The sequence below is a fragment of the Chinchilla lanigera genome, unplaced genomic scaffold (assembly GCF_000276665.1).
Source record: "Chinchilla lanigera isolate Chin_1 unplaced genomic scaffold, ChiLan1.0 scaffold00034, whole genome shotgun sequence".
Classification (NCBI taxonomy): Eukaryota; Metazoa; Chordata; class Mammalia; order Rodentia; family Chinchillidae; genus Chinchilla; species Chinchilla lanigera.
Window position 1 is genome coordinate 9,968,172 of NW_004955435.1, and position 26,217 is coordinate 9,994,388.

Genomic DNA, 26,217 nt, shown 5'->3' on the forward strand with positions numbered 1-26,217 from the left:
CCAGCCCCTGTTTATCATTAATTTCTAAAAGTCATTTAAGTGTAAAACTATTAGAAGGCATGCAACTTCGCTCACAGGTGAAATTCTGGGTAGCTGGAATGATAAACTCCAATTTGTTTTTCAGGGCTCACTGAAAATATTCCACTGCCATTACAATAACAGCTTTATCAGGATATGTCCTCTTTCCACATTTTCTCTTTTAATTTCTATGAGTGTCATGAAAGCCATTGTCACATGTACAAAAACTAGCAACTATATAAAGAAGAAAAAATGGATCGCTCTCCAAAGGAAGTCTCTAGGCCGTCTACATCAGTTTTGTCCAAATAATTTTAAAAATACAAACTCTGGGGATTTTAATCTGGAAATACTGAACCAGAATTGGGATCAGGTGTGTTCTTCAAAATATTCAGTTTAAAAGTATTATTGTGATAGGCATAAGAATATAAAATATATAGAACATTTAAATTCACAAAAGATGAAGTACAAATAGCCCAATGACAGTATGAAAAATGTTCAACATCTTTAGCCAGGAATATATCATTTTTGTTGTTTTTGTGTTGTTTTGATTTTGTCATTTTTGTTTTGTGAGTTTTTTTAATCTTTAAAATAAAATAAAAAGAAATGTATATTAAAACTACGTTGAGATTCCATCTCACTCTCATCAGAATGGCTATCCTTAAAAATACAAAAATAATAAATAAATAAGCATTGGCAGGTAGGCATGGAAAAAGGAATTCTCTATACTGCTGATGGAAATGTAAATTGGTATGGCCACTATGGAAGTGAGTATGACGGTTTCTCAGAACTAAAAATAGTGCTGCCATCTGACCCAACTATACCATTCCTCAGCATATTCTTTTTTATTTTATTTTATTTTATCTTAAAAGAATTAAAGTCAGCATAGTACAGTGATATCTGCATATCTATAGTTGTTGCAGCACAATTCAGAGTAGTTAAACTACAAAAACAACCTACATGACCCTTAATAGATGAATAGAGAAGAAATGTCATATATATATACACACACAATGGAATATTAATTAGTCACAAAAAATCATGACATTTGCAGAAAAAGCTACATAACTGGAGATCAACATTTTAAGTGAAATAAGCCAGACTTAAAGTCAAATATCACATATTTCCCTCATATTCATAAACTAAAAATGATTTATAAAATGAAAATAGTCTTTAAAAGAGATGAAAAGAAAGTGGGATTCAGATTATTAGAAAAGAAAAAAGGAATCCAGGCAGTCAAGGGAGGAAAGAAGCAGGGAATGGTGGGAATAAAAATGACCAAAATATGTTCTCTGCGTGGATGAGTGTGTCAGAATTGAACCCGTTATTTGCTTGACTAACATACACTAAAAATATAGAAGAACAATAGTCTATTGCTCATGTCAGTCAGGCATTGTGTGCTATTTTTGGCCGTAATCTAAATTATTTGCTTCTAGATAAAGTGCCTGAGCTACAGTCAGTGTCTGAGAGTCTGAGTTTGTGAACTTTATGGTGACTGTAGGTCCATATGCTATGACATTCTGCTCTTGTTTAGGTGCAATTTCATGTGAGGATTTCTTTCAGTCATTCATGAATATCTAACTGAACAGGTAATGCTGAAAGAAACTGAATGGTAATGATTACAGGGAGAATAAAACATAACGCTTAAAACTTAAAATGCAATAGGAAAAAAACTACCCAGATAATAATGATATAAGTTAAAATAACACAGTTCCTTAGCTTTCTCAGGCTGCATCAATAAAGTTCAGCGATGCACGATATAATGACATTGTAGTCAATGTCCACAGACCACACTTCTGGTGCTGACCCCCATAGGACTACCTACTGGTGTCTCTTGGATTGTGTAAGTACAATGATGATATCCTCTAACGATTCACTTTTCATAAGATATCTACAGCGATGAGCAATGTATATGTGTACTTCAGGCTGGTTGGCTTAAACAATAGAAATGCACTTTGCCATTGTGTTGGAGGCTAAATTACCAAATCAAGGTGCTGTCATGCTCAGACACTGGGAGGCTAGCATTCCTGATTTGCAGATGCCTTCTTAAAATCAGTCTCTTTCTGTCTATCTCTCTGTCCCTCCCCATCTCCTGTTTAGTTCTAACAAGGCCACATATCCTATTAGATTAAGACTCTTAAGACTGTACTACACCTTAGTGACCTATAATATCTCTGTCTCCATATACGCTCCTATTGGGAATGACGTCATTATTGAATTTGAGGAAGAAAAGAGATGCAATTCAGTGCATAACAGATAGGTTCCAGAAAAGAGGCATAAGAAACATGTAATAATACACAAGAAAGAAGTTCAAATTTATTAGGATAAAAGGCTACCAAACACATGTTTATGACAGACATAGATTAGATCAATACTTGAGTTAAGCAAGACTGTGAGAGATCAAGAATAGAAGTTCTGAAAACAGAAAAGGAATAATTCAACCAGAAATACCTCAATGGAAACTCATGAAGTTTCCAATTTTTGTTTTTTAGTATATTTTATCCAGAGTTAGGTTTTTCAAACATCTCCTATTTTTCTTACTGCAGTTTTAGTATCCCTAAAATGCCTGTAGGTGAATTGTTGCTATAAAAGTGGTATGAATTTTCTTACTTAAGTAAAACTATCACACATCAGGCTCAAAAAATCTCTATAGATCTTAAGTTTAAAACTTTAAAGTATTAACAAATTCTTTATCTAAAAGGATCAAAAAATTTTGGAAGAGCTGTGGGCAAAGAACAACAGAGACTCTGTATGCTTTAGGGAACAAAAATTTTTTAGTTGCTGATCATTATTATTTCACCTGTATATCCAGATTTAAATTTATCACATTTTTCTTTGTAAACATCAACTGTAACTCTGATTTTGTGTGAAACCTTAGTAGACAGATTAAAAATATAATGGTTAATTCAACCAGAAATACTTAGTAAACACCTGAATGTTTCAAACACAGCATTAGTATAAACATAAATTGACTGATGATGCTAAATCAACTTGTGCAAGAAGTTTAAATTTCCCAATAAATTTGAATGCACTATATTATAAGGGAAGTATACAAATCTGGGCAGAACTAAAGCACACAAATTAACCTTTCTGATGTTAGAGTGGAAAGATGATTTGAAAATTGAATGTGTAAAACCAAAAAAAGTTCAGATGTACAAAAGAAAATATTTATAAAGTGAGAATTGAACTTGACAACGTAAAGCAGTAAAGTAATGCAGGCTTTAGTTCCTTAAATAAATTGATTATTGACCTCCTGTGAAAGGATAATAGAGGAAGCTATTGCAGGGCTGGCCTGGTGATTTCACAAATAATTCTTTCACTTATACTCTTTGCTTCTGTCTTACTACTACAGTTTTCATACTCAGGGACCCAAGATGATCGTTGGAACGCTCACCATTAGGTATGAGATGCACGGAGCACAGGCAATATCATTTCCAAATGAGAAAGTTCATTTTAAAGGGCTCTTCTAGATATTTTAGTTCCATCTCTTCACTCAGCCAATAGGATAGTAATGGCTTAGGGAAAGGCTTGTGTGTGTGTTTTCTGTTAATTTCTATTAGCACATATTTGCAGAATGAGATGCTTACATTCATCCTGGAGAGCTGACTCATGGTCATAGTACATATCAAATCTTTTTCTTCCTCTTCCCCTTCCCTGTCCTTCCCACTTCCATCCTTCTAGCTCTGTCCACCTCCCTTTGCAAAGAGAAAGAGTTTCTGTTTGTTTTCGTTGATCTTATTTCATTTCTCCACCAGAGAAAATCAAGAAGGGAGCTAGGAAGAATTCATACAATGTACTTAGGAACGTACATCATCATAATGAGGGAAAGAGTTCAAAAATTCTGTTAGCCCACAGTATTTTTATCTTATTCTGTAATGGAACTAGTTGGGAAGAAGGTTAAGAGGTTGTATTGCAAAAGGAAGTTGTGCTTATTAGCCCAAATACTCAGAACTTCACCGTGGTGAAATCAACACTACTTCTAACTGTGACAAAAGTCTGAAAACATGTTTCCGGGCTATGCAATATATTCAGTTGAAAAAGCCTTTGTTCTTGATATGTACCAACATAATTTTGTGAGTGTTCTTGTTTCCTACAAGGGAGTCATAATGGAAAAGTGAAACTGCACTTAAAATGCTGAGTATGTATCTGTATATTCCCAGACAGATAAAGACTATATAGGTTATATATTTAGACTGAAGAAAGGAAATTCTGCTGCATTGCTTTACATCAAAATATTTCACAATTGAAAGACTTCTGCTTTGCTGTGTAATTTAAAATAACACAATTGCAGTGAATTGATACAAATGTTACCTAAATTACTGACTGTAATCAAGCAGGGTGGAAAGGAGGGCAGTTGCTTTTCTATTTTCATTTTGTAGTAAAATTGTGCCCTAAGTTAATGATCACACTGTGTCAACATAGAATCCCATTAGTAAGAAATTTATTAATGACTAGTGTCAAATCACATGTAAACTCACAAAAAAATACTTAGTTGGTAGTCTCATTTACTGACAAATCTAATTCTGACAAAGTCTAAGTGACCAATGCAATAAGAACAAAATGAATATGCATATAACTTTCTGAACACAGGTAGATCATTCCATATTTTACCCATGATCATGAACTGAAACTTCAGATGAAAGTGCAAAGGGGAAATTAGTCTTGGAAATCTACATTGTTGTTGAAAAAAAAATGAGTTTTTTAAAAAATAATACATCTGTGTGGTGGTGAAGTTTGCCAATTTGATTTGCCTGAGAAATGCTTAGATCAGTAAAGTACACTTTGGGGTGTGTCTGGGTGTCCTTGGGGGCTGTGTTTGGTTCCTACCTTCTTCCTCCCCCATGCTCTTTTAATTTACTCTGTCTCCTGACTCCCAAGAAGTGAGCTGTTTTAGTCCGCCCTGCCCTTCTGCCATGAAGTTTCTGCTTAAGAGGAAGCTGACCATAGCTTGAAAATCCTATGCATCAGAAATAAAAATCTTCCCTTTTTTTCCCCCAGTATTAGCGTGTGAGCCCTGGGTCCTTGCACTATGGTACATTCTCAAACACTTTTTTCAGTTTTTTCTTTAAGAAAGTGTTTTGCTAAGTTATTAATTTTTCCCAAGAGGGCTTTACTATGCAACCCTCTGCCTTGGACTCCAAAGTGATTACAGGAGGATGAGTCAGAGAGAGAACTAACTGAAGAAGAAGAACTAACTAAAATTGAGGAGGAAATTTCAAAGGAGCTCATAATTCACGCTGTGGTGTGGGTACTACTGTCTGTTTTTATCCCGACTTATTGTGAAAATTAGAAACAAAAATCAGAGGGGAGATGTTTGAGAAATCTTTAACCTTTTGACCAAAAGAGGATCTTGTATAAAATTGAGGCCATAGGAAGTATAGTTGCTGAAGAGACTAGCGCCATTAAAAAGAAAGTCATTACTTGATACAGGACAAGAAAAGAAGTATCCTAAAGTCAACTCAGGAACCAGCAAGATGTCACCTGTTGCAGGCTCAAGGGTGCAACTTTCATTTGAGAAGAGAATCCATGAGTTCCCTATCTGAGAACAGGTGTTGAGGAAATTGGTTCTCCAGGATGCATTTCACTGTCCTCAGAATCTAGGCCCTCACAGTTCCCTGCAGCAGTGGCCAAAGTCCTACTGGCTGCTAGCTGCACTGGGGAAGGACTTTAGTATTACTCACATAATGCTAGTTCTTCAGACATGCAGAATTCGAAAGTTGTAGGGTTGTGGAAGCTTCCACCCACACTCAAAAGAAAGTTTAGAAAGCCAGACAAAAAAAGTGACATCATCAGATTCCCTGTTGGGGCTTCTTGAGAGGGCAATATGTGAAACTATGAGAATAAAAGCAAAGGTAAAAGAAAGAATGCAGGAAGTTGGAAGTGCAAGTACCATGGACTGTCTGCATAGCAAAGCTGTAGTTGTGAGGAAATGAAAGAGGATGTGTGGGCTGCAACAAGCCAGGGCATAGGAGTGGGGGCGCATAGGCTGCTAAACTCACATTGCAGGACAGTGTGCCCTGGATGGGTACAGGATGCACAACAACAGAGTTTCAGACTTTTGAACTGCAGACTTGCTTTGGTCTGACTCCTTTCCATTCCCCTAATCCTCTCTTCAAGAATGGTAATATTCACCCTGTGCCACTGTATTTTAGGTTTATGCAACATTCCTGTGATTTTTAAAAAGGGCCACAGCTCAGCGACCCAAAGTTTTCTTCAGGCACAAGAAAGACTTTGAAATTAGAGTTTTGAAGAATGTTCAACATGTTAAGTCTTTGGGGAAATCATCAGTGCCCTTTTTTGGTTGTGTACAAGATAACTACATCATGTTTGGCAGAACTATGTCACTCCTATTTACTTTATTTGGAGATTAAGAACAGCTTGAGGAGACTGTTCAAATACTTAAACTATTTTTAATGATGATATCACTTAGTCACAGATTACATAAATGTGACAGTCAAAATGATAGTATCTGGAGATTTCCATGTCTAGATTTCCAGAACCTGTGAATAATTTATATGCTTATTACTTTTGATATGCCTGTGTCTACAGTATAACAAGTTACCACAAAGTTGATGGATTTAAGAGCAGAAACCTAACGTTGTACAGTTCTGAAGAACCAAAGACTGAAACCAACATAGTGAAATGTCAGAACCCTCTCCCTGAATGTTCTAGAAGCACATCCTCCCACGTCTTTTCCAGCTTCTCATGGGTCCATACATGGGGCACAAGGTGGGGGATGGGTGCCTGCCTAACGTTAATTTCTGCTTCTGTCCTTGCATGTCTATTACTTTTTGTCTTCCTTTTTACCAGTATGGATAGTTACCATAGATTTAGGACCCACTGTACTCCACAATGATCTTATTTTCAGATTTTTAATTCATTATCTGCAAGAACAGCTTGTTTGCCAAGTAAAGTTGTGCTCATCACCATCAGGTAGATTTATGTTATTAAGACCATCATTCATACCAGTATATAAGACAAGAGATAATTAAAGTTGCTGAAAGAATTAAGACTGTCAGTCAGCTGACTTCAAAATGGAGAGAATATCTTGGATGGATACCAGTGCCACCACAAATATTCTTTAACATGGAAGAAGAGAGGAACAAGAACAGAACAGAGAGGACCTGTGTATAAGGGACATTTCTGGTTTTCAAGATGGTGAAAGAGGTCCAAAAATGGGCAATGTATAATTGTGGGCAAACGCATGAAAATTGCTCTCCTAGAGCTTTCAAAAACCTGTAGCTCTTTCATTCCTTGATGTTACCCATGTAGGTTGTGTGAAATTTCTGCCTCACAGAAGGGCAAGACACAATAAATTTGTTGTGATTCATTAATTTTACAATAATTTTGTTCAGCCACAATAGTGAATTAATGTATCTAATTAATCCCAATCAGAGAGTTAAATTATAAATTATTACAATTTCTATAACGTTTTACTGTGCAAACACTATTTATATCATGCATACATCAATCAATATTTGCCAAAAACCTGATACTATGTTGCTGTGACAATGGTGCGAAACAAATACTCTCCCAATCTCAGTGGCTTATGGCAGGATACATTTATTTCTCTCATGTAGTTTGGATTGTCTGGGCCGCCCTGCTTCAGACTGTGTGTCAGGTGCACAGTTCTGCTCATGCCTTCCATCTCTGAAGGCAGACAAGATCACGGAGAAGAACATGCTCCTCTTATGGTTTTAGCCAAATCCTACTGAAGAGAACAAGTCACATGACTAAACCTTATACCAATGGGACAGGGAAGATTAGCCGTTCATTTGAACTGTGGCTAGGTTATTCATGTTTACTTTTACTTCTCTTTCTGTAACAAAACATCTGTGATAACCAACTTGAAGGAGGAAAATTTATTTTGGCCTACAAGATTTCAGTCCATGGTTGCTCGACCCCACTACTTTTGGCCTGTAGTGAGACACTGTATTTGTGGGAAGAACGTATGACAGGAGAGGCGTTTCACTTCAAGGGGAGGAAATGAGAAAAGTGATAAGGAATGGGATGCTGCACTAAAGCCCCTTTCAAGGGCATGACCCTGATTATGTTCTCCCATTGGGTTCACCTCTTAAAAATTGCAGGACCTCTCAATATATTGGACCACAGGAGGGGATTTAACATTTATTATCCTGATCTTCTGGCAACATTTAAAATCCATACCATAGTAATGTCATTAGGAAGAAAATACGAAGAAATATTTATGAACTCTACAGTTAAAGAAATTGGTCAGTACATTTACATGTGCAACAAATACAAATCAGAGCAAATTAAAAACACAAAAAGTACATGAAAGACTGTGGAAACATAATAGGACAAAATTTTAATGTTAAAATGTGACTAGAACATAACCCACATTTGCAAACTTAATGAGCTCAGAACTCGTAATACCAAATTTAACATGCATTTTTATGTTCAATTTCTCTGAATCACTTTTCTTATTAACTAAACCCTTCTTGAAATATTTTCTTCTCTTTATTTATCTATTACTGAATGTTTTTATTCTTTCCAATGTTATTGCTCTATCTCATTTGTGAATTTTTTATTATTATAATAATTTGAGTATTAAAGATGTTTAGTTATTAATATAGAAGGCCTTTCTTCAATGAATAAAGGAGAAAATCCACACAAAGGAAATATAGATAGTTAAAGGTATAATTAAAGCTCTAGCTGGGGATATAGCTCAGTGGCATAAGCACCTGTCTGGCAAGCACAAGGTCCTGAGTTCAATTCCCAGTACCAAAAAAAAAAAAAAAGGTGTATCAGTGTGTGAATATCAGTGAACAAATAACAATGGATTAAATGCATTTGAGAGTTATTCTGGAGTAGAGTCCCTCCCTTGTTTATATGGTTGCTTTGCTCGAGGAAGTGTAGCACTTCATTCCTTAAAATCTTACTCTGTAGTCTTGCTCTGTCTGAGGGGTCATTTATACCTCACCAGTAATATAAAGAGATTAAGGGAGAAGAATGGGAAATGTGTATTGTTATGGATGTTCCTATAAGCTGCATGAGATATCTAAGTTAATGGTGAAAACAAAACCTCAAATATATTTCATTCAAGCTAATTTTATTGAGCAAGGAACAATTTATTCAATAGAATAAGGTATTCTATTGAATTAGAGTGACTCCAGAGCTACCATAAACTAGGTAACACTTAAGAGGCACAAAAAAAAAAGAAAAGAACTGAGTTACAGAAAATAAAAACGAAGCACAAAAGCTCCTGGATCTGATAAAACTTCGCCATTGCCTTATTTTAAATGGGTTTGAGTAGATGGCTGACTGTAGTTGACTGGTCCTTGGCTGATGTTGTTGCTTCTGGCAGAGTTCCGAGAAGCTAGGCATTACCCACAACCTTTAGCCTTCGGGTTGGTGTCCTCACTCTGACAAAGAATGAAGAAGTGAGGTGAGGCTGGCTCAAAGCTAAAAGCCTCTCAGCAGAAAGTGGGAAAATAAGGTTTGGCAGAGAATAAGGAATCCAGGAATGAAAGTGAGGCTAAAGAGAAGTTCATTTCTAAGGTTGTGAATGCAGGGAGAATATACTGGGCAGCAGTGCTACAAGATAGGGAGAACAGGGCTGAGTTTCCCACAGGTCAGAGGACCACTGTACTCATACTTACAGTGGTAATCTGGGCCCTCAAAATAAACTGTCACTGATTGGTGTAATCTTGGCCAATCAGGGTCTTAGGCATTTTTTCTGGGCTGGGATAAAGGTCATGGGAGCTGCAGACACATAGTGAATCCATGTAATGATTTCACAAGAGATAGCTTCATCAAGTACATTGTGTACACTCAGCATGGGTTCAGTTTCATAACCCAGCCACCAGATCTTGTCCTGTCTCTGCCTATGCCCCTCTATCTACCCCTGCAATGTGACTGGCTGAGACTTAGTTCTTTAAGAGTAAGTTACCTTTTGGCCTGGGGATTTAGCTCAGTGGCACAGCACCTGCCTGGCAAGTGCAAGGTCGTGAGTTCAATTCCCGGTACCAGAAAAAAGAAAGCAAAAAAACTCCCCCTCCCCTCAAAAAAAAGATTAAGTTACCTTCTGCTTGCACAGCTAGTTAGGTTACAGCTCACTATGTACACAGAAACTTTTAGGCTGAATTTAAAATATGTACTGAGGCAACTTCAGGCTGTACATAAATTTAACATATGGAGGTGGGAGTTTAGATACAAGATTCCAGTGAGAGATGAGAGAAACAAAACTGTCATAATATTGGGTAAAGGGCAGGAAAGTTGAAACAGAGTTAACTGTGTGGAAACAGATTCTTAAGAACATGCAGAAGTTACTCTTTTCCAGGAATAAAAGGAACACCCAATTCATGATATGCATGGATGTATTCAAACTGTTGGGTAACTGATCCTAACAATGCTGGTGTCTAGACTTGCTCTCTTCCTGGCCAGAATACCATAAAAGGATGTGATGCCCAAATAATAATCTTTATCTGCTACATTGCATTTGTATAGCAATGAGATTCAGACTATCTGGGAATGACTGCAATAGATAACACAAAAAACATCATCCAGACAGCCCTGTCTTTGAGTGGGAAGTTCTGTTTTGTCATCATAACAAAACTAAATAATCTCCTCACTGTATCCCACAATTGATTATTCCTGGAAGCAGACAACAAGTGGGTGATATCTGAAACTATCATCTTCACAGATATAAAGACAAAAGGAGAACTATGATATATAGTTATAGTCTAAAACTACATATTTTATATTCTGAAATTTAGCAAATGCGCAAAGGAAACTCTCATGATGATAAATAATAAAAGAAAGGTACCAGAGACAACTACATATCACAAAAGGTAAGGAAAGCAAACCACCTTTCCTGTCTGTAGGTTTTGAAACAATAATGCAATGATATGTGTAGCTATCCTTCAGATTCCATGGAGTGTAGCATTCTGAAACAAGGCTGATAACAAAAAATATGAACGTCCAAATCCCTTACATAAACCAGCCTAGTATTAGCATATAAAATATGTGACTTTCTCATACAGTTTAAGTCATAGTTATATTATTTATAATATCTACTACAATGGAAGTATTATTCACATAATTGTTAAGCTGTATTGTTTAGATAGTAATGATGTGGTGGTGATCTTTACATGAATAGAATCAAGTCCCAGTTGATTGAATCCACTGGAGTGGTAACACATGACATGGACGGCTGTGTATGCAAATAAAAGGAAATTCAGCAGGTATGAACATGTTAACCTTTTTTTTACAAGCAAATTTATAAAATTCTGTATAATATCTCAAATACATTTTCTGTTATATGCATAGCACATACTCATGGTTTTGTGGGTGTGGTGTGATAGCTTCTACTTATCGCTCCAGAATTCACACAGTCCATATCAAGCACCAGTCCTTAACCACTTAGGACGTTTGCCTGAACACGGTGGAAGAGCCCATGAGCTGGGTACTTTCTCTGCCCGTGTCGTTCTCTAGTCCTCTTCCCTCGTGTTACTGCCATGTAGGGAGGATTGAACAATCTGGAATGAGTAATATTTCCACCTTCATCTAGTTCACGCTATTAGCAAGATGTCGCTGATCCCAGAATTGGAAACTAATGAGTTCAACAAGCTCTCATTAGCTGGCGCCTGCTGATTCCAGCGCCCTACAGCTTTAGTCCTTCCTTTTAACTATTCTAATCCTCCTTGTCTTTTCAATGTCAAAAACTTTGTCATTTACTTCAAGAAATCTTTTCATACTTCTCCCTCCCAAATTTGATTATCTGTGCACCCTATACACTGACGTTGCACCGTGTAATGACTTTATGATAACTCTTTGGGCTTGCATCATTATGCATCACAAGATCACGAGCTACTGTATTACAAAGATGTTGAGAGCTACGTACAGCTCATAGCAGGTGTTCAATAAATATTTGTCAAATAAAATGTAAAAAACATACACACCAAAATTTTGAATTAGTATGTGAAACATGGAAAACGTATTACTTAGACTCAGTAGAAGTAGTTCCATCATTGTGGTGCCTATGGGACAGGAACATAAATAGTGTGTGAGTGGATCTGGGAAAACACAAAGCTAATGCAAATTAATGAATAGAACTCAGGCAATCTGCCACACGTGTTTAAGGAACATGCCTTCTCTCCTCCACGTATTCTAGTAAGTGTTTACAATTTGGTACAGTAATGTGTAATATTTCAATATGTCTAAAAAATACCCCAAGAGACTGGGGATTTAGCTCAGTGGCACAGTGCCTGCCTGGCAAGTGTAAGGTCGTGAGTTTGATCCCCTGTACCAGAAAAAAAATAAAAAATAAAATAAATAAAAGATAAAAAATACCCCAGTATTTTGAAATGAAACTTCATGTTTCATGCAAATGTCTATAATGATAAATATGTTATTCAAGTTTTACTTTACTGCACTTACTTCTATTTTTCAGAAACATTCAGTTTAAGTTGAATCTCTTTTCTTTTAATAAATGTACTACAGTATTTTAACACAGGATTATTGATGAGTTGATAAATTTATAGAAAACACATTAAAATTCTCATATTTTGCATATAAAATCTAGAAAAGACTCAGTTGGAAAATTACTAAGAACTTTAAGGAAGCTATGAGGTGCTTAAAATCACCAGTCTGCTATTTGACACAACTATGCAAAGTTAAGTGCCATATTACTTCTGCTGTAGGTATAATATTACTTCTTTTGCTAATCTCTGTATCTATGACTTTCACCATGTAAGTGAAACTGAAGAGTTATTAAGTATTTCTGCACCAGTGGCAAACTGTGGCAAAATCAGGATAATGATAGTGACATTGCTGTGTTCACAATGTATAAATCATAGTTTTGAAAATCTTAAAAAATGTTGGCAAAATAGAGAATGTACTCATTGATATAGAAATACTAAGACACACATCATGTATCTCCATAAGTGTAGTGTGCACCTAAAGGTTCTAGACCTTGGTGAGAAAACAGGTTGTTAGCCCTACCAGGAAAAGGTTTGCAAAGAATTTAGGTAACTGTAGTGCAAAGAGCTGAGATGAGGAAACAATGATGATAAAAATCCCCAGAAAATGCAGCACTAAGAATTTGAAAATGAAGAGCAATAAAATGCCTACTTAAGGAATCTAGTGATTAACTCCAAGGGTGATAGCTGAAAAGTACAGATAGTTTAAAAAGAATAAAAATTACTGCACATCCAGGAAATCAAAGGCTGAGGTTTAGACTATAGGTTGGATTCAATTTCCATCTTCCAGATCATCTCTCTAAGGGTTATGTACAGATATTCAGTAGTAAAAACCTAATTGAACATGTGAATAAATAACAATAAATCATCAAACCAATAAAGCAATCACATGAATCAGAATCTAATGTAGAGCTAATCTACATTATTTTCTATATGTTAATATATGTACATATATCATATATACATTGTATGGTAAATTCAGTAATATATAAATTTTCGTAAAGAGATATATTATTACACATATACCTTGTTGAAGCATATAATCTGATGGAGAAAATAGAATATCATATTGGAATTTGGTTCAAACATAAAATAGCCTACAATGAGATAATAGATTAAAATCACATAAAGATACAGACTAGTCCTCAAGGATTCTTTGAATGCTTTGTAGTAAACAGACCAGAAGCACTGTAGCCTTCTGTGTCATTGATGTCACTATTATTATTAATGAGTGCACTAGTTTGAGCACCTTACACACGCTTACTCTTTATAGTTTCGTAAAAGCCCTATGAGATCAGGTATGTTCATTTTAATGTTTAAAAAATAGAGCCAAGAGAAGTTTAGTAACCACCAAAATTATATAGCCAATAGATTATGAAAGTCAGTATTTGAAATTAGACAGACTGATAGAGAATATTGGAGCCCTTAATCATTATATTCCATAACCTCAGTGAATGCATTACATTGGACTCAATTAAATTAAGTCTTTATTGCTTACGTATGAGAAAACAGAAATGGAATTGATATTACTCTCACTTTAGTCATCATGTAAGAGTGAGTATTCAAATACCATTTAAAATTTGATCCCACAAATAAAAGAAAAATGATTTCCTGTAGTCTGTGGAACACTTTGGCTTTGAAATTCAAATTCTAATATCTAAATTTAACCTCAAATACTCACGTTTTTACCACTTTAATTCCTTTATTCCACTTTTCTCTCATTCAATTTTATTACCTACAGTAACCATTTTGTAATCCTTCTAACTGTATTATGTATGTATGAAAATTTGTGAATGAATATATGAATAATTTAGCATCATAATGAAAGGTACAGAAGCAGAAATGAGCACTTAAAATATGAAGAATTCCATTCATAATGGCACATTCCTGTAATACCAACATTCTGAGAAGCAGAGGATTTCAAGTTCAAGCCCAACCTAGACAACTTAGAGATTTTGTGAGGTATTGTCTCAAATAAAGAAAAGAATTAAAAAGGGCTGGTGATATCTCTCAATGTAAAAACATGATGTCCAAGTACCACAAAAAGAAAAACCTGAACCTTCTCCTTTACTCAAAGTAAAACTGAAGTCCTTAAAATATGCCTTAAGAATCCACATGAGCACATGAGCTTCCTCTATACTTCTAATGTCTCTGTCCTCTCTCCAGCTATACTGTCTGTTCCAAACAAGAAAAAATGGAATATACATGTGGAGAAAATAGCATATGCCTATCGGAGTTTGGTTCAGACATAAAATAGCCTATAATGAGATGACAGATTAAAATCACATGAGGATAGAGACTAGACCTCAAGGAATCTTTGAATTCTCTGTAGTAAACATGATGGAAGCACAATGGTCTTCAATGTCATGGGTGTCATCATTGTTATTAATAAGCACACTAATTTGAGCACTTTATAGTTTTTCTTGTTTCTTTAATGGCTTTTTTCCACAAATATTATAGGCAAGTTTGACTGAAGCCTGTGCTTTACCTTGTCCCCCTATTGTAAAACTGCTTTTTTGCTTTTAGCCTTTGTTCATATTTTTCTTCTTAATGAGAAAAGTCTGACCACACAGCTCAATGCTACCATCTATTCCTATCACCCTCGCCAGAACATTCACTTAAACTTGCTTTTCTGTGTTTTTTTCCTCTAGCATGTACTAGACTGAACCCACTAAAACTGTGAATCAAAATAAAATTGTTCTTCTCCAAGTTGCTGGTGTTGGTTGTTGTGACCCATTGATTATAATGTGACCAATAAACAAATTGGTACCAGAAGAGTTTTTATTATACCTGACCATGTGCTTCAAAAACCTTTGGAAATGGCTTGAGGGAGAACATTGTAGAAGTTTGGAGATGGAGGCTGGGAAAGTCTCCGGGCATTTTGAGCAGTATTTGATGAGTGATATTAGTATGATCACAGAAGAATAAAGAGTTGATAATGAGGCAGAAAGTAAAAGCCAGTCTCAGGAGGTTTCATTTGGGAACAAGAACTTCAGTAACAGATAGATTTGAGGCTATATGTATTACACACTGGTAGAAAAATCTATCTACATTTTATCAATGTCATAGGACTCTTCAAGAGACAGAAATTAAATGTAATCAACTAATTAACCTGGTGGAAGAAACTTCAAGAGAGCCCAACATTCAGGCTATCGCATAGACGCTGCTAACTACATTTAAACAGATTTATACCAAGAATCAGGAGCTGGAAGCAGATCTGAAAGGCGTGAATCTTCCCCAGCAAGGAGGAGCCTGTAAAGTTGAGGCCAAGGAGAGTATGGTTACTGAAAGCATTAGCATTAAAAGGTAGGAGAGTACTCTGTATCCAGAAAGTATAAAACCTGGCCAGAGGGCATCTCAGGAATTAACCACAACCTAACTTTGTAGGCTCAAGTTTGTAGAAGAGTAAACTTTTTTAAAAGACTTGTACTTTGAAAAGAGAGTTCTAGGTTGTTGTAATTCAGGAATAAAGAGAGAAATATTTCCCAAGGTTCAATAATCCAGACAACAGAATCTGCTGCAGCCATAACCCAAGGAGGTCAAGCTATTTCTTAAGACACAATAGATCTTAATATCATTTTCATTGTATTGCCCCCACCCCTGCATGCTGAATACAAGAGTTGTGAGGTCATAGAAGTTTACACCCAGATTTCAAAGGAAGGCCTGGGAGGAGGTCAGGCAAAATTGTGAAACAGAGTCATAATCCCTGCCAAGAGCCCAGGAACAGGCAGTTCATAAAAAAGTGAGACTGAAGCAGAAGATGAGATGCCAGGAATGTTGACCATCTGCTGAGCAAGTGAGAGGAAATGTGGACTACAACCAGTCAGGCCCTACAGGTAAGGCTGCCGGAGCACCTTAGGGCTCACAGCCCGTTACACCTTCCTATGGCTAGTGAACATTCAACTACAGAATATGTTTGCCTTGTGAGGTGTCAGTCTTACTTTGGAGCAATTTCTGGACTCTATTCCTCCCTTTTGGGAACGGAATGCTTACCCTTCACCATTGAATGGTGGAAGTATTTAACTTTATTTTGTACTTTTACAAGGGCTTATATCTAGGAGCTTGCCTTGAGTCTTAGAAGAGATTTTTTACCAATCTTGAAACTGGTAAGATAGTGACAAAACTAAATGCATTTTCCATAATGAGATAGACATGACCCTTTTAGTAGAGGTAGAATGTTATGGCTTAGATCTGAAATACTCTCCCAAAGCCTCACACACAGGGGTGGGTTTATTTGGAAGCCATAGCTTTCTGGGGACGTGCTTTTCAGGGCTGTGTTGTCTTCTTGATGCCTTTCTTCTTTCAGTTTCCTAGCCAGCGTGATGTGAGTGGGTTTCCTCAACCTGACCTTTCTGTCATGTGGCTATGTATTGGAGTCGACTGATCAAGGACTGAGCTCACTGAAACTGGGAGATAAAATAATCTCACCTCCTTTAAGTTGCACGTATTAGATATTTAGCACTACTGACGAGGCAGTGACTATTGCTCTCCCTGATTTCTACTAAACATTTTAAACCAATCTTAAACACGTAAAGGCAAGCTGCTATACAAATGCATCTTGAAAATCAGCAATCTGAATTATGTTCTCAATCTTAAGTGTCTTCTGTTTTGACATTTTGGAGCATGGACTAATGCTGGGTTATAATGAAAGACTGTTGCAGTTTTTTAATTTCCAAAATATTTAACATTTACTAAGTAACTCATTTATCCAATCAATAATGTTTTGCCACATGGTAGGTGTCATATGTATTTGAAGTTAGGAAGACCAATATGAAAATATGTACTTCCATGCTAAGTGAGTCTCTGAACTGTATAAATGTTTGAGAAATGCAGATGGAGTGGGTGCAAAGAGGGTGCAGAATGTTGAAATTGAAGTAGATAGAAATATCGTGGAATTTTTGAAGCTTATAAACTCTTGTGCAACATAAAAGGGCAAGATAACGTTCAAAATGTCCTTTAAGGTCTCTGATGTTAGCAGATGGAGGACAACAAACTAGTAACATTTTAAAGAGAAAGATATCAGAAAATGCTATTTAATCAAGAATATTTTTGACAAGATTTTGTAACTCGAATCAGAGAGAGAGAAATAGTCAGTGATACCACAAGCAAAACAAAACAAAACATAAAGATCTATATATAGAGAGAGACTGAAAGCTGAAAAAAAATTCCAAAAGAGCTTTAAAAGTCATTATGGCCAAACCCATAGTTTTGAAAAATAGAGATAAAAATACAAATGGAACAATTTTTAAAGGGAAAAAAATCAATAGTGCCTGGCGTCTCAGTAATGATAAGGTAGAAATCTGAGATTATCTGTAAATGGCTTTACTTTCTCTGTTTCAGCTATAAAACTAACTTTGAACAATTTTATATTATTGTTTATGATTGTCATTACTTGTCTTCACTATCCTACTAATGACAAAATTTTAACTTCAGAAACAGGATCTTAATACAAAAATAAGGCAAAATATGTGCAATACAAATCCCATGTGGTGGGGCATGTAAAGGGGAAAAATCTTGATTAAGGCACAGTTTTATATTTTATATGATGGTACTATTAAATTTCACATTTTACAGTAAGTTCCAAACTTCACAGTAACAGAGCAAATGTTTATGCATATCTGCATATCTGAAAGTACTTTAAATATATAAGTAGAAAGAATGTTTGCTTTCTGAATTCATCCTGAATTTTTCTCTTGTTATCTGGTATCAATTTCGAGAGAAAACAAAAAAGACAAGAGGATGAAAAGAAGAACAGGAGTGGGATAAATGAAAATATGTTCAATATGCAGACTGAGACACCAATAGAAATTTTGTGAATTAAGACAGTTTCATATAAGATAATTTGTAATACCACCATTATGTATCCTAAGAAAGGACTCTTGGGATAATGATTTATAGAGCTTTTATTAAGTACACTAAGTACACTGTGATGTGACTGCTAATTTCTAATTTCAATAAAGAAATTAAAGATAATTTCCAAATACTCTACTTTTCAAATTTTTAGGAAGATAGCAATTATTCAACTGGAAATAGATTTAGTTCACAAAATATAAGTTGTACATTAGAATTTCAATTCAAAACGGTAAGTTTATATGAGCAATTGTAAAAGGATTTTAACAAAAGACAAACTTAAAAAGGTGAATTTTGTAGTGGATATATTGATTTGCTATAATTTCCTGTGATTCTCCCTTCTATATGTTAGAGTTGGTTAAGTTCTTCATGTAAATAAGATTTCTCCACTTTCATGAACTTACTTGATGTTTGAAGGACAGAAAGTGGAATATAAGGCTTTGGCATTTGTTCGTGATTGCATAAATCCTCAAATATTGCAATGTCTTCTGCGGTGTCCTTGTTATTTGCTTTGTGAAAAATTGCAGAGGATGTGGCACAGGTGGGGCAGTTTCCAGATTGAGTGAGAAAATTTTGAGGGAAAGTTTTTCGGGCAGACCCCTAATCCCTTGCTTTCTAGTGCAACTTCTCCCAGTGGGTCACATGACAATCGGAGTGGTCTCAAAAAGGCCAGCCTAAAATGTCCTTTCCTGTCCTGTGAATGATTTTGTAAGCCACAAACTCCCTATATTAAACCATCACCAATAAGAGTGATAAAATCATTTAGTTTCCTGAAACTAAACTCGCTTAAATTTATCACTGACTTGAAAATTATTTTGGAGAAGAAATACTGTGAAAAGTATGGAACTTTTGATCTGTGTAAGAAATTGTGTCATGCTTTTCTTCTCACTGTAGTTGTAGACCTCTAAACTTAAAATCATCGTAATTATCAAAGGCCTCGGAAGAGCACATGTACTTCTGAAATAGGTGCCATGCATAGGACATTGTGACAGCCTCCAGATGTTCATTCTCTGCCACGTGTGCCCTGAGAAACGTTAGCCAAGTATCATCAATAGTATTACAGATATGCATTTCATCTTCCCGTCTTTCCCAGCACTGCAACCCGTCTTTTATATTCTTTTGTTTGACTGCAACAATGCAACCCCACTTTAAAAATGTATTATAAATGTGTCACAGTCTAGAGAAACTTCCTTTGTATAACCTGTCAAAATATGCATTTTACCTTTATAGCAAAGTAATGTCATCCTTTAAATCATATCACATAGGTTTTCATGAACAGTATAATTTTTAAATAAGATCTTGACTCCCTCAGATCTTTTGAAATGCTGTTCATCCACACTGACAAACGAGATCCACTTTCTTTATATATTGCTGAAATTATTGATCAATTATTTAAAAATAACAGAAGTAGAAAAGAAACACTAATATATACATATATAAAATTTGCAGTGCAGAAATTAGTGCTAATATTGAAAGTATTGTTTCAATGAGGAAACTGTAACTCATTCTTTTCTTTCTAAATCATGTTTTAGTTTTCTTGACTTGCTGAATTTCATTGTATGTAAACAGTTTTTGTACAGCATAACAGAGAAAAAGTACAAAAAATCTAGTTTAGTCAAGAACCCATTTATATTAATAATACCATTAATTTATTATTGTACTGTAATAAATTACATAAATGTTTACTGAAACACATGCACGATATTTAAACATACTAGTAGTCCTGTCAGTCAGCAAACTTCATAAGCGTTCTTAGTTCATCCACTGGGTGAAGTCTTTTATTTAAAAGTAAAGCGAACAAAACTTCACAATCTACCATTTGGGACTTGCTCAGATGAGAAAGAATAAGAGAACATCAAGAAACTTTCGTTTATGAAAGAGCAAAATCAAAACTAACCTGCCAGTATTAAGCTAATTAGCACTACAATTGGCAACAGATAAAATGTACATTTGTAGGAGGACCTGAACCTGTTTAACTTCATTTGATCTCTAATTAAACCAGTCAATATGTGACTATGATGGTTAAAAAAATGGTCAATGCTAGGGAAAAAAATGTGCAAATTATATCCTTAAAATTTGAATAGATTTTAATACATTTGATAATTTCTTAAATAATTTTATGGGAAAAAATAAAACATGTCTTCCTGGTGTGAGAAACTGAAATTATAAAAAAGGTCCAAAATGTACCATAGATATTGTGAAATGGGAAGAAATTGTGCAAGAGGAAAAATGAACTAGGATGGGGGAAACGGGACAGGAAGGAAGGAAAAAGGAAAAAACTCAATATTTAATGATGTCACCTCACTAGACTTACAAGATTTAAAATAACATTTTCATATTCACATGTTCATTAAAACTGTGCCTAGAAAAATGTTTCTATCCATGGGAGCTTGTCCTGTGCTCCACACACAGTATATAGTGGTATTGAATAAACTCAGTTTCATCTTTACCCCTCCAATAACTGTTTATAAAACTCCCTACTTAATTGTTCCATATTCCAAGAAAGAAAACCTGATTATATTTTCTATACATTTTCTGAATAAAAAATATTCTAAAAATATTAAAGAATGAAGTACAAGTTAGAAGTATCCAATTTTTAAAAAATGAAAACTAGTATAGTAAGACGCAAGGAGAAATTATTTTGTATTTCTCAATGTAGTCTGTATATAATACAAAGGTAATATACTCTTGAGAATAGCTTTGTAGTTCAAAACACCCGGTGATTTGGGGGGAAGTGTTACAAAGAGCAGCAACATTTCTACAAGGAAATCAATCCTGATTTTGCAAATTTCAAACTTGGAAACAGCTTTCATTTCTGAGCTTTGACAATTTCTGGAGCTTGATAATCCAGAGTTTTAGCTGGAATATATTTGTTGTTTCAGGAAGAAAGAAATGAGACAGACATCAATGGAGAAACAGTACATAGATATTTCTTCCTCTCAGAGACCGTTTTAAAGATGTGATAATCTCATTACCTCCCTTCCAGAACAAGGTAGGCACAAATGAGAACCTAAACAATTGTAAGAGGCAAGCAGAATTCTTGTAGGATTTCATATCAATCTCAAGGACTTCTGTAGCTTAATAATTCTATTATTCAGTTGATATTAATGAAGTCAAAGTTTATAAAATGACATATACAACTATAAACTGATGTAGAGATGTTTTATCAAATGGTAAAGGATTTTTGTATGTATTTCCACTTTTGTTCTCAAATACTAATATACATTTTATTAATCATGCTGGAAGCTTCATTAACTTGGAAGTTCCTTGCATCAGAGACCAACTCTTATTTGCCTTCACTCTTTTCCCAAGAACTGAGCTCATAATTAAATCCAATAACAGAATCATGATTGCCTCATTACATAATTCATTTCAGGGTATATTCACAAAGTTGTTCTCCATGATTAATCACAGCTCAGGCTTTCATTCTTTAGTACTAACAGGAATAATAAATGTAAACTCTGACTTCAGTTAAAGACATTATTTAGTAAAAAAATGACTGATATTCAACCAGGAACCTGTATGCCCTAAAATTACCTGAACCCAATAGAGGCAAAACCACATATCTACATTTGCACACTTCAAAGATGATTACAAGTTACATTTCATTTTGTAATGATTTCATTATTCTTTCCCCTTTTACTAAAATATGAACATCCATAAAACAGAAGCTTTACTTGGGCCTATTGCATTTGGCTCTAATAAGGTTTGGCTAATACTGTAATTTTTCTAGACATTATAGATATGTGGAAAGGAGTCCTTAAAAGTTTATTACTTATTCAATAACACAGAGTTTTACCAAGTAAATCTGTCAATTACAGAATGTACCTCCTTTCCACACCTCACCCTCTTTGCCATATTGACCAAGTGCATGAGCTTAAAAGGTGGTCAGCAGCCTAAGGATAGAGCTCAACGGCAATCACACCCACCTGGCAAGCATGAGGTCATGGTTCAATTCCTGGTAACAATAACAAAAAAAAAAAAAAAAAATGAAATGTGGTTGGCCACAGTTGGGGGAAGTTTTTAGATAGGGTGCACTTTCTGTTTGTGCCTGTTGTTCAGACCCCTAATCTAAAGTAAATGGGGTTGAAGGGATGGTATGGGCCACAAAATCTCTAGTAGATCTTATCCTGAGGTCTTTGAGTGGTAGATTTGGTCCTGTTTTTATAGCTTGAGGGTAGCTTTGCCTAAACTGTGCCATAGAGAATGCCAACTCCTGATCCTTTTAGTAGACACTTCCTTTGCTAGGTTCCTGTGGTTGTATTTGTTTGATAGACTCATAGGTTTCTTTACATGAGGACTTCTGAAAACCTTCCAACTATTAACATCGTGTGTTTCTACAGAACAGAAATCAGTCTGGAGCATTTACCAAACTTATTTAAGAACTTCAAATTTTAAATTTTATCTTTTTTGAAGCAGCTAATCACATCATGAGAAAGTATCAATATCAAAGTATCAATATTTCAGTGAATGTTAGGCTATTAGTTTAAAGTTCACACACCCAGAAATCACAGGCTACCCCAACTGCCCTTCAATTTATACCACAAAAGCAGTAAAGATACTGGTCTACCTTTCCCCTCCCCTCCTTCCTGTTGGAGTTGAGCTGAACCTCACACAGCTTGGGGAACACCAGTCAGCCTTTGCTGCTCCTGCCCCACAAGCTTCTGAGCCAGGCAGGAACTGGGACAGCTTTAGGGACCTGGGGGACACTCCCCACCCACCCCTTCATTAGAGCTGAGCTGAATGTTCAACAGCTTTGGAAACACCAGTGATCCAGCCCCACCTCAGCCCCACCAGCTTGGGACCTAGGGGGACCCAAGACAACCTCAAGGGCCTTGGGTACCCTTTCCTACCCCCACCTGTCACCCTCAGGGGAGCTAAGTTGAAACTCAGACAGCTTCAGGGGCCTCAGTGACTGCGCACTTACACCCACCCCTCTGGTGTGGGAACCGAGCTGGGAAGGGGCAGTGTATGGACCCACAGTGACCACTACCCACCCACTACTACACACCAGTGGAAAGGGTTGAAACCCAGACAACTTTGGGAACCCCTGAGTGGAAGCCAAGCTGAGCCCCGGACAGCTCTGGGAGCACTGGGGATTGAACCCAACCATACACACCATCCAGGGAGACACACTGAGCAGTGTGAACTTTTGTGTTCTTGCCCTGCTACTATGACATCATCCTGGGAGTGAGGCTGAGCTCCAGGGAACCTTAGCTTCTCTGAAAATGACAAAATGAAGGAGCAACATACAGTCCCAGACCTCTACCCCACCCAGAACAAGACCAGGAGATACTGACACAGAAGAGCTTGGGAGTCACACATCTGAAAATTTTGAAATGATAGCAGCTGAGGTAAAGAAAAATATCCATCAGGCCATAGAAGACATCAGATCAAAAATAATCTCTGAGTTAAAGAAAAAGAAATGACAAAAATAATGAAAGAATTGCTTAGCACATCTAAAGAAGATATAGAAAAAAACAGAGCATAAAAACTTAATGGAAACCTTGAATGAACAATATAATAAAAGAACTGGAATGCAGGAAGCAGATTCAAACAGATATCCAGGAAATTAAAATTTCCATTGAAAGCTAGAAAAACCGCTTGAATGAAGCTGAAGATAGACTTTTAGACTTTGAAGACAGCATTTCTATGAAAGACCATGAAAGGAAGGATGTCTTAAAAATAGCAAGAAATCAAGAAAAAAAATTCAACAGCTGCAAGACGAAGCAAAGAAAAACAATGTAAGATTAATAGGTATAAATGAAATAGCAGGTGTCAGCACAAATGACATAAAAAGACTATTTGTGGAAGTAATAGCACAAAATTTCCCAAGCATGGAAAAATAATTGGATACCCAGGTTAGTAAGTCATACACAACTCCAACTAGCCATAACCAAAATAAATCTACACCCAGACAAATATTGATAAAGATCCCAGAAATTTAACAAAAGAACAGAATATTAAAAGCTGTTAGAGAAAAGAAACACATCACCTATAAAGGAAAACCCATCAGAATAAAAGAATCATCAGAATAAAGGAAAACCCATCAGAATCGTGGCAAATTTCTCACTACAAACCATCAAGTCAAGAAGAGTTTGGAGTGAAATATTTCAGGTACTGAAAGAAAACAACTTCCAAACCAGATTGATGTACCATGCAAAACTATCCATCAAAAATAATGGAGAAATAAAGTATTTCCATGACAAAGATCAACTGAAGAACTCCATGAGTGCCAAACCAACCCTACAAAGAGTACTAAAAGATCTTCTGGAAAGAGGAAAACAGAAAAAGACCACAACTTTAAGAACAACAACAAAAAAGAACCACCAAGCAGAGCAAGCAATTAAACAGAGGGAAACAAGAGGAACCAACAGCAGGAAAACATGACAAAGATAAGCCAATACATATCAGTTATAACCATCAAGGTAAACGGACTCAATTCACCAACCAAAAGAAGTAGACTGGCAGATTGGATCAAGAAGCAAAATTAAACAATATAAAAGAATCACATTTAACTCAGAAGGAAATTCATAGAATGAAAATAAAAGGATGGAAAACAACACTCTATGCAACAGGTACCCAGAAAAAAAGCAGGAATCACTATTCTGTTTACAGACAATGGGAACTTCAAACCAAGAACACTTGAAAGAGATAAAGAAGGTTACTATATACTTGTAAGGGGAAAACTTCAAGAGGAAGAGCTAACAATCATAAGTATCTATGCACCAAACGCAGGAGCACCCAACTGTATAAGGCAAATTTTAACAGACATGAAAAATGAAATAAGCACCAACACAATCAAAACAGGGGACTTTAATACCTCATTGTCACAAAGAGGTAGATCAACTAGACAAAAAATTAGCAAGGAAATAACAGAATTAAATCAAACATGTGAACAAATGGACTTAGTAGACCTGCACAGAGTGTTCCACCCTACAGCATCAGAATATACATTCTTCTCAGCTGCATATGGGACATTCTCTAAAATAGACCATATACTAGCAAACAGAATATACTTAAGGAAATGCAAAGAGTTGAAATTATCTCCTGCATAGTACTGGATCATAATTCAATGAAACTGGCAATTATGGACAAAGGTAATTGCAAGAACTCCATAGACACATGGAAATTAAAAAGCACCCTCTAGAATAATCAATGGGTCAAAGATGAAATCAAAGAAGAAATTAAACACTATGTACAATCAAATGAAGATGGACATACCACTTACAGGAATCAGTGGGATACAATGAAAGCAGTCCTAGGAAGGAAATTTATACCAGTGAATTCTTACCTCAGAAAAACAGAATGAGCACAAATAAACAGTCTTATGCTGCACCTCAAGCTTTTTGAAAAAGAACAAATCAAACCCAAAGCCCAGAAAAGGCAGGAAATTATAAAGCTCAGGGCATAAATTAATGAAATGAAGACTAAAAAAAAAACTACAAAGAATTAGTCAAAGAGTTTGTTCTTTGAAAAAAATAAATAAAATTGATAAACCCCTAGAAAAACTTATTTTTAAAAAAGGTAAGAAAAAACTGAAATACATGCAATAAGGAATGAAAGAGATGGAATCATTACACATTCTGTAGAAATTCAGAAGATCATCAATACCTACGTTGAAAATCTCTACTCTCACAGGATGGGAAACAGAGGAAGTGGACAGATTTCCAGATTAATATGAAATACCAAAGCTGAATAAAGAAGATATAGAAATCCTGAAATCTCTACATCAGCAAGAAAAAGTGAAAATCTAATAAAAAATTGACAATGAAGAAAAGCCCAGGACCTGATGGATTCACAACTGAATTCCACAAGAACTTTAGAGAAAATTTAACGCCAATTCTTCTCAAACTCTTTAAGGAAATTGAAAAGGAAGGAATTCTCCCCAACTCATTCCTGAAGGCAAGTT